At 43.8% G+C, this 8,576-nt stretch overlaps 1 long non-coding RNA gene across 4 annotated transcripts; it reads left to right on the forward strand.

The window, feature by feature from the left end:
- The first annotated feature begins 5,032 nt into the window (after positions 1-5,032).
- Positions 5,033-7,697, forward strand: LOC123115777 (uncharacterized). Of its 4 annotated transcripts, none has more exons than XR_006456726.1 (4): positions 5,033-5,730; positions 5,883-5,979; positions 6,178-6,241; positions 7,491-7,697. It is a non-coding gene; the product is annotated as an uncharacterized lncRNA (long non-coding RNA). The 4 variants fall into 4 exon arrangements; XR_006456725.1 differs by lacking the exon at positions 7,491-7,697 and adding an exon at positions 7,179-7,467; XR_006456724.1 differs by lacking the exon at positions 7,491-7,697 and adding an exon at positions 6,351-6,751.
- Positions 7,698-8,576: the final 879 nt, after the last annotated feature.

Genomic DNA, 8,576 nt, shown 5'->3' on the forward strand with positions numbered 1-8,576 from the left:
CTTGAGTCGCTGCAACTTGACATAAAAACACTCCGGCGAGAAAGAGAGGAAGACAGAAAGGAATTCTATGATTTCACAGATTCGGTGAACAAGAATTTCGCTAGCATACAGAAGAATTTCAAGAAAATTCAGACCACCCTGCTGAAGCTAACTGCAGAACAAACAGGGGAAGAAGACGAAGAGGAGGAAGAAAGACCAGATCCATTATCTGGCCAAGGAAGCATAGTGGTTCCTCCAGGGAGACCAAAATAGCTGCCGAACAACCATTTTCCTCCTGATAAACATGAGCCTGCAACTGTCGGATCTGCTGTTCTGGTGGACAAAGCTACAGGCAGAGAACTAAATATGGATGGCACTCCTAAAGGACCTTATAGGCATCCTAACCATGATGTTAATAAGCAGGAATTCATCACACCTCCACAGCAACAAGGACAAGTCATAAGACAATTTATGACAGTAGAGGAATTGCCTGAAGCATAGGGGAGAAGAGAAAGAAACAGACCCTATGTTCCTGAAGTCAGAAGAAATCTTATGAGTGTTAAACCTGCAAAATTAAACATTGTTGAATTTGATGGAGTGGATGCTGACTCATGGATACAAAACATTGAACAATACTTCTCAGCTGCAAGAACACCAATTGAACAGAGGACTGAGATAATTGTTTCCTATTTGAAGGGAGAGGCCATACAATGGTGGAGAGGTACTGGGTTCATTGCTCATCACACCCCTTGGCACAAGTTCTGCTCTGCTATTACACAAAGATTTGCCATAACATCGGTGTGTGAAAATGTGAAAGCATTCCACAAGTTAACTCAGCAAACTTCAGTTGCTCAGTATATAGCTGATTTCGAGCAGCACATGAACTTGATGAGAAGGGACAACCCTGTAGTACCAGATGACTATTACATGCATAGTTTCATTGCAGGTCTGAATCCTTATATCCAAAGTCACTTGGAATGTTTAGAACCTACTAACATGACCAAAGCTATGTGGTTAGCTAGAAGAATTGAGAAATCATGTCCTGCAACTACAACTCACAAGTCCTATGTGCCAAATTACAGAAGAGGAACTCCAGGAGAAATCTCGAAACCTGTGATCCCTGCAAGTACATCACCTGCTACTGTTATACAACAGGCCAGAGAAAAGGGCATTTGTTATAAATGCAGAGAGCCATGGTTTCCAGGACATAAGCAGGTGTGCAAACTGTCACAGAAAGCTCAAATTCAAGCATTACAAGAACAAGCAGAAAATCCTGACATCATCTACATAGTAGATGCAGAGGAGGTACAGTCAGATGGGGAGGAAGAGCCTCCTGATCAGCAAGAGCTCAAAATTTCTATGCATGCTGTTACAGGAGTACCTGAAGACAAAAAGAAAAACACTTTCACTCTGCAGGTCCAAATTGGAAACACTGTAGGCCTGGCTTTAGTGGATAGTGGTAGTACTACCACCTTCATTTCTCCTGCCCTAGCCTTACAATCGGGATGCCCAGCCACACCAGTGAAACAAGTGCAAGTAACTGTTGCAAATGGGGGCAAGCTATACAGTGACTTCTCTCTCTACAACACCAAATACACTGTCCAAGGGGTGGAATTAAAGTCTGATTTCAGGATGTTGAAACTTACTGGATATGATATTATACTTGGAGCTGACTGGATGTTTACGCATAGTCCTGTTATTTTTGATCTGCCCAACATGAAGCTTGGAATTAAACTTCTAAATGGAAAACAAATAACCTTCTTGGATGAGAGCTTGCCCACAAGTCCATGTACTCCTTTACTGCAAGATATGGAGAACATAATGGATGACTTGCTCATTGGAGCCCTGATGTGGATGCAACCAGTGCAACTTGAAACCATAGATGACTCTGTCAAGAAACCTGGAATTCCTACACTTTTAGAGAACTTCAAGGATGTTTTTGTAGAGCCTACTGGTTTACCTCCTCAAAGAGAATGTGACCATGCAATTAACCTGGAGCCGGGAGCCCCAGTTATAAACCAGAGAGGATACAGGTTGCCACATCACCAGAAAAATGCTCTAGAGGAAATCATTAAAGATCTTCTCAATAAAGGAATTATCAGACTAAGTCACAGTCCATATTCCTCTCCTACTATTCTAGTAAAGAAAAAGGATATGACTTGGAGACTCTGCATTGACTACAGGAAACTGAATACTCACACCATCAAGAACAAGTACCCTATACCAATGATTGAGGATCTTTTGGATGAACTTAATGGAGCAAAAATATTCACCAAACTGGATCTGAGGAGTGGTTATCATCAAATCAGAATGAAGGAAGGGGACATAGAGAAAACAGCCTTCAGCACACACATAGGCCTGTTTGAGTTCCTAGTAATGCCCTTTGGAGTAACCAATGGCCCTCCTACATTTACAGAACTCATGCACACAGTATTGGGACCCCTTCTGAGACACTGTGTGCTAGTTTTCTTTGACGATATCCTCATCTTTAGCAAGACATACAAGGAGCACTTGGAACATGTAGCCTTGGTTCTGGAAGCACTGAGAAAACATCAATTGTATGCAAAGCTCTCTAAGTGCACATTTGCACAAAACAAAGTGGAGTACTTGGGCTATGTGATCTCTGACAAGGGAGTTTCTACAGACCCTGCTAAAGTAGAGGCAATTTTAAACTGGCCCACACCCCAGAATGTGACACACTTGAGGAGTTTCTTGGGATTAGTTGGGTACTACAGGAGGTTTGTTCAGAATTATGGTCTGATCTGCAAGCCACTATTTGATGCCTTGAAAAAGGATGGGTTTATCTGGACTGAAACACAACAAGCTACTTTCCAACAACTTAAGAACAGAATGACCTCTGCCCCAGTTCTTGCCTTACCTGATTTCTCCTTGCCCTTTGTATTGGAAGCAGATGCTTCTGGATATGGAATTGGAGCAGTCCTAATGCAAAAAGGACAGCCTATTGCATACATGAGCAAAGCCTTAGGGCCTAAAGCTGCTGGATGGTCCACTTATGATAAGGAAGCATTGGCAATCATTGAAGCAATTAAGAAATGTAAGCACTACTTTGCTTCATCTTCTCTGATTATCAAAACTGACCAGCAGAGTTTGAAATACATACAAGAGCAAAAGGTCACTGAAGGGATTCAACACAAACTTCTCATTAAATTAATGGGTTACAAGTTCACAGTGGAATACAAGAAAGGCAAGGAAAACAAAGTAGCAGATGCTCTTTCCAGAGTTAAACATGCTCTCAATATCTTGGGTTCTAGCACAGCAATTCCATCCTGGATTACTGAAGTTGTGAACAGTTACAAGGGGGACACTAAATGTTCTGAACTCATTACTAAACTTGTAATTGATCCAGCTGCTCAGCCTCCTTACACTCTTACCAGTGGAGTACTCAGGTACAAGGGCAAAATCATGGTTGGCAATAACAGTGAACTCAAAACCTCCCTGTTGACTTCCTTCCACAAATCTGAACTAGGAGGCCACTCTGGAGAAAGAGCTACATATCACAGGCTGAAAATCCTTTTCACTTGGCCTGGCATGAGAAAAGTTGTGCAAACCTTTGTTCAACAGTGCCCTGTCTGCCAATTGAACAAAGCCCAACATGTGCACCCTCCTGGCTTGCTGCAACCTCTCCCAGTCCCTGATTTTGCTTGGACTCACATAAGCATGGACTCTGTGGAAGGCCTACCAAAATCTGAACACAAAGACATGATTTTGGTGGTGGTGGATCGTTTCACCAAATATGCTCATTTTGTTGCTATGAGGCACCCAATTACTGTCAAAACAGTAGCTCAAGCTTTTACTGACAATATATTCAGATTGCATGGACTGCCCACTGTCATAGTAACAGACAGAGATATGATTTTCACTAGTCATCTTTGGCAACATCTGTTCACCAAAATGGGAGTCAAACTGCACATGAGTACTTCCTACCACCCACAATCAGATGGTCAAACTGAAAGGGAGAACCAGTGTCTTGAAAATTACTTAAGATGCATGGCCTTTGCTCAGCCCAAGAAATGGCACTCTTGGCTCTCCATGGCTGAGTGGTGGTACAACACCACCTTCCACACTTCTCTGAAAATGACCCCTTTCCAAGCTCTGTATGCAAGACCTCCCCCCCTAATTGCAGAACTAATGCTACCACCAGTGGAAGGAGAAGATCACCATGCTCAGTTGGACAGGGACACAATAGCTCAACAGATAAAAGACAACTTGCTCAAAGCACAAGAAAGAATGTAGTTCTTTGCAGACAAAAAGAGATCTGAAAGACAGCTTGCAGTTGGAGATATGGTCTATGTAAAATTGCAACCATACAGGCACACTAGCTTAAGTATACACAGGCATCTGAAGCTACATTCCAAGTACTATGGTCCCTTCAGAGTCATGGAAAGAATTGGAGTTGTAGCTTATCGCCTCCTTCTTCCTGAGGGCTGTCAGCTCCACCCCACTTTCCATGTCAATCAACTCAAAAAGCACATTGGGCCGGAAGTTGTCCCAAACCCATCCTTGCCGCTCCTCGATGAACAGGGTCACATTCTAATTCAACCTGAAACTCTGCTGGACAGAAGGTTGATCCCTCGGGTTCAGGGTGATATTAGTATTCCAGTGGTGCAATGGCACATCAAGTGGCTCAATTTACCAGTAGAGAATGCAACCTGGGAGGATGCGGCGTTCATACAGAAGATTTTCCCAGAATTCCATCCTTGAGGGCAAGTCTGTTGTTAGCAGGGGGGAATTGTCAGGCCTATTCAAAGCTGAAGTTCATCTGATAATCCACAGTGCTGTGAGTTTTGTCTGGAGGAGCTCGGACCGTTGATCTGTGATCGGGCGGTGAGGTGAAGTACTTACCGCTTCGCCGTTTAAGGGTGTCCTCAGCCGTTGATCTTCATCTGGACGGCTGGAATCGTTTCGCTCTACTTTTTAAAAGTTACCGCGCTGTCCTTTTTCCTGTCGAACCTGTCGCTATCTACTTTACCTGAATTTTTGCTTTATATAACCCCCTCCGGCTTGTGGAGAGGGGCACGCTGAATTATTCCGGGCTTGGCCCTTGTAGCCGCCGTGTTCCGGCTGGCGAAACCCTAGCTTCCTGGTTCGGATCTAAGTCCATCGACCCCCCAAATTTCCCACCGAATTTCCTGTGTTCCTCCCAATTGTGTGCAAATTCAGAGACGGCCCTAACTAGGTCCTGTCAAGGCATGGTTGTCGTCGCGCCATCGAAGGCCTCCACGGCGCCCTCTACCAGGTCACCTCTCTCCAAGATCTCCTTTTTACCCACGTTTTTACCACTCTCCAAGCTCGCACTATTGCTTCGAAAAATTCCCTTTGGAATTGGGGATGAAGCAATCGATTTCGATTGACTGGCGCCGTGCATACGACGGGCGTGGGAAGCTGCGGGAGGTGTGCCGCGTTCGAGAGCCGCTGTGGATTATCTTCGAGGTGTCAGGCGACATTCGCCTCGAGACCTACCTCCGGGTTTCTTCCCATATGACCATTGACGGGCGCGGGTAGCGGGTCAGGCCCACCGGCAAGGCGCCGGTAGATTTCTTAATCTGCTCGTTATGGTTCTCCAAGTATTTTCAGAGAATAAAACTGGCTGAAGATGGTGCGTGCAGCTTGCCTCTGAACTTGTGATGTCCGGCCATTGCATCTGGGAGGAGCTCCTCTTCAGGAAGAATGCCGACACGTACGACACTGCTGCGACTGCCATTCTCGTCCGCGTTTTGACTACACTTGCAGGTTGGCTCTCTACTTTAGTTGCTCGCAGCTAGCAACTCTGAACGCACTTCATCCCGTGTTAATTAACTTTCAGAATTGTGCTGCTTTGTTTATAAATGATGCTGGCCATATTATATGTCTTTGTCTGAAGTGATTCTCCATTGCCTTTGCAGAGTAGCATTGATGTTCTTTAGAAGTACCCTGTGGCCGAGTGTGACATTTGGTTTATCAAATTCTAATGTGATTTTCACTTCAATCAATTAGCAATAGGTAACACTTGATATTGACACTATTATCTGCAAAATTGTTTTTGTAAGATACTTATGTGATTGCCAACAAGTTTCTGAAGATGACCGTGCTCATGATTAATTGTTTGCTCATAAACCAAATCATCTATATGCACCTGATCAGGGTTAGATGAAATTCAAAGAGTATAATTCTTGTGGTTAATCGTTTTCTCGTAAACAGGCAACTGCGAAGGCAAAATCTACATGTGAGAAGTGCAGATGAGCCCAGTTGTGCTAATTACCCGGTAAGTTCAACTAAGCAAGTTCAGCTATTCCCAATTTCTCCTCTGCATGTGGTGGTGGTGCTAGCTACTAACTTCTATGTTCCTGCATGTACACTCTCATAATTTCCAGGCTGAGTAGTCCGCAACGCAAATCTTATGCTTTCTCATCTTCCCTTGTAAATTGCCTAAACATTGATGATTGTAATCCAGCTCTTGATTAATGACTGAATCCCCTGATTTGATCCATAAAAAAAAGACATGACGCCATCTTATTTCTTGAAAATGTAAATGCCTATCTAGATTCTTTTAGAACAATTTTTTTACTCGTATGTCTAGGTTGTGAGTTGTGACTGAGTGTGATTTGAATAATTGTTGTGTAGAATTTTAGATTTCTATATTTGTTCTTTGACATATGAGAGTTACATTGTGGGAGTAAATAGGTCATAGAACATTGATTTGATTTATCTTCTGACAATAAGCATTGTCCTGTAACAAACGTTCAGTAATGGCATAATCGGATCACATGCTGTAGATGTATGCCTAAAGTATACATATGCTCTTTTTTTTTGACCGAAGCAATACTGTCTAGCTTCTTGAGAAAGCTAAAAGTCTGATTACAAAAACAAGCAAAGATGAGGCTGGGTGTCGAAATAGTACAGATCCTGCAGAAGTTCAAATATGTACTATGAGGGTATTTGTGTGTAGCAAAGTAGGGTGAACATTGCATGGCATGCCTTCAGTCCTTGGTAGTCAGCTAACGTACATAGTATCCTTAAAGTTTCTTCAAGTTGAGAAATGATCAAACTTAATAGCAGACATCCATTGTGATAATCTATTATTATATTTTACTTATTTGCCGGCTTAATACAGCTACACTGTTGATCTTTACTCCGATTTATCTTGTAGTAACTCCTAACACTCAATTCCTAACACTCGCTTATTTGCCGGCTTGATACAGCTGCACTGTTGATCTTTACTCCCATAAAAAAGTCAATTGGTGGTGGCAGTCTGTCCACTTTCGCTACAACACATGTTATATTTGGCACAAACTATTAAGATGAGAGCCGATATGGATATTTTGATTTTGCATAAACCGCGGAAAGATCTTACAACATAGTTTTAAAATTCCATTTTAATGAATGAGTATTGTGCTTGTATGGGTGGCATCATACTGTATTTCACAGTGCTGAAAATCAAATGTACAATGTTTTCACATAATCACATGTATTTAAACAATCTGTGTGATATGTGTCATTGTCATCCTTTGCAGTATTCTGAATTGGCTGCTGAAGTACTGTTATGTCGCTGCTAGAAGGAGGGCGCGAGAGGGCCGGCATGGGGCCTTTTTGCCCACGGCCGGGCAAGAGGGAAGGAATTTCCTTCTTAATTCTTGCTTGATTAGATTGATACATCTTCTCTCTTTATATAGAGAGGTTTACTTGATTCCCAAGCAAGTCTTTACTTGACCCTAAGCAAGCGACCCTTATCTCTAATTAACCCTAAGACTAACGGGCTATACCGCCAGACCAGGCCCATTATGTACTCTAACACTACACCCCACCTGGACATGCAACTTGTCCTCGAGCTGCAGCCTAACCAACTTATAACCATGACTCGACGCAACACAAACATAACACCTAAAAACAAGCCTTTTACATCTCGGCTTGTTTTATTATTCTCAACCTAAAATGGACTGGGACGCTTTATTTTGGACCCCTTAACAAAAAGTGGACACCATCCGCACGTCAGACGTGCACGTGTACAACCACCTAGATCCCATGGACACCATCTGGAAAAAAGGAGTGCATGTGTAGGACCACCTAGAAGTGGTCGCAAGAGTGACCAGCAGAGGCGCCCTCGCGGCGGCCGGTGACGGAATGCAGTGGTGCTACATGGTGCGCTGCTGTCGGTGACACCATGCCTTCTTCCTGCTGGACGGCTGTTGGTCTGCACCGCACAGGAAAGAGTGGAGGGCTTGCAATGGAGAATGACGAGGAGGGGTGCACCCCCCCAACCACCGATGTCGCAGACTTTGAGGTCGCTGCCCGCGGGGAAAACAGCATGCCCGCTGCCCGTGGGGGAAACTGCATGCCCAAGATCCCCGGCACAGCGGATGAGATCGAGGTCCTTTGCGCAGCGAAGGGCAACTTGGAGGAGCGGCAGCTGCAGACCACGCATCTCCCGCACACGCCGACGCGCTAGGACACTACAAAAAAAAGACACTTCCGTGACATTTTGGGCCGAACGAATTTTTTTTCTGCCATACATATGACACTTCTATGATGATAATTATGACAAAACCCGGTATCATCATAGATGTGGTGAGCTCCTACTTCTATGACAAAAAATCATGACA

This window comes from Triticum aestivum, chromosome 5B (assembly GCF_018294505.1).
Source record: "Triticum aestivum cultivar Chinese Spring chromosome 5B, IWGSC CS RefSeq v2.1, whole genome shotgun sequence".
NCBI classification, from domain to species: Eukaryota; Viridiplantae; Streptophyta; class Magnoliopsida; order Poales; family Poaceae; genus Triticum; species Triticum aestivum.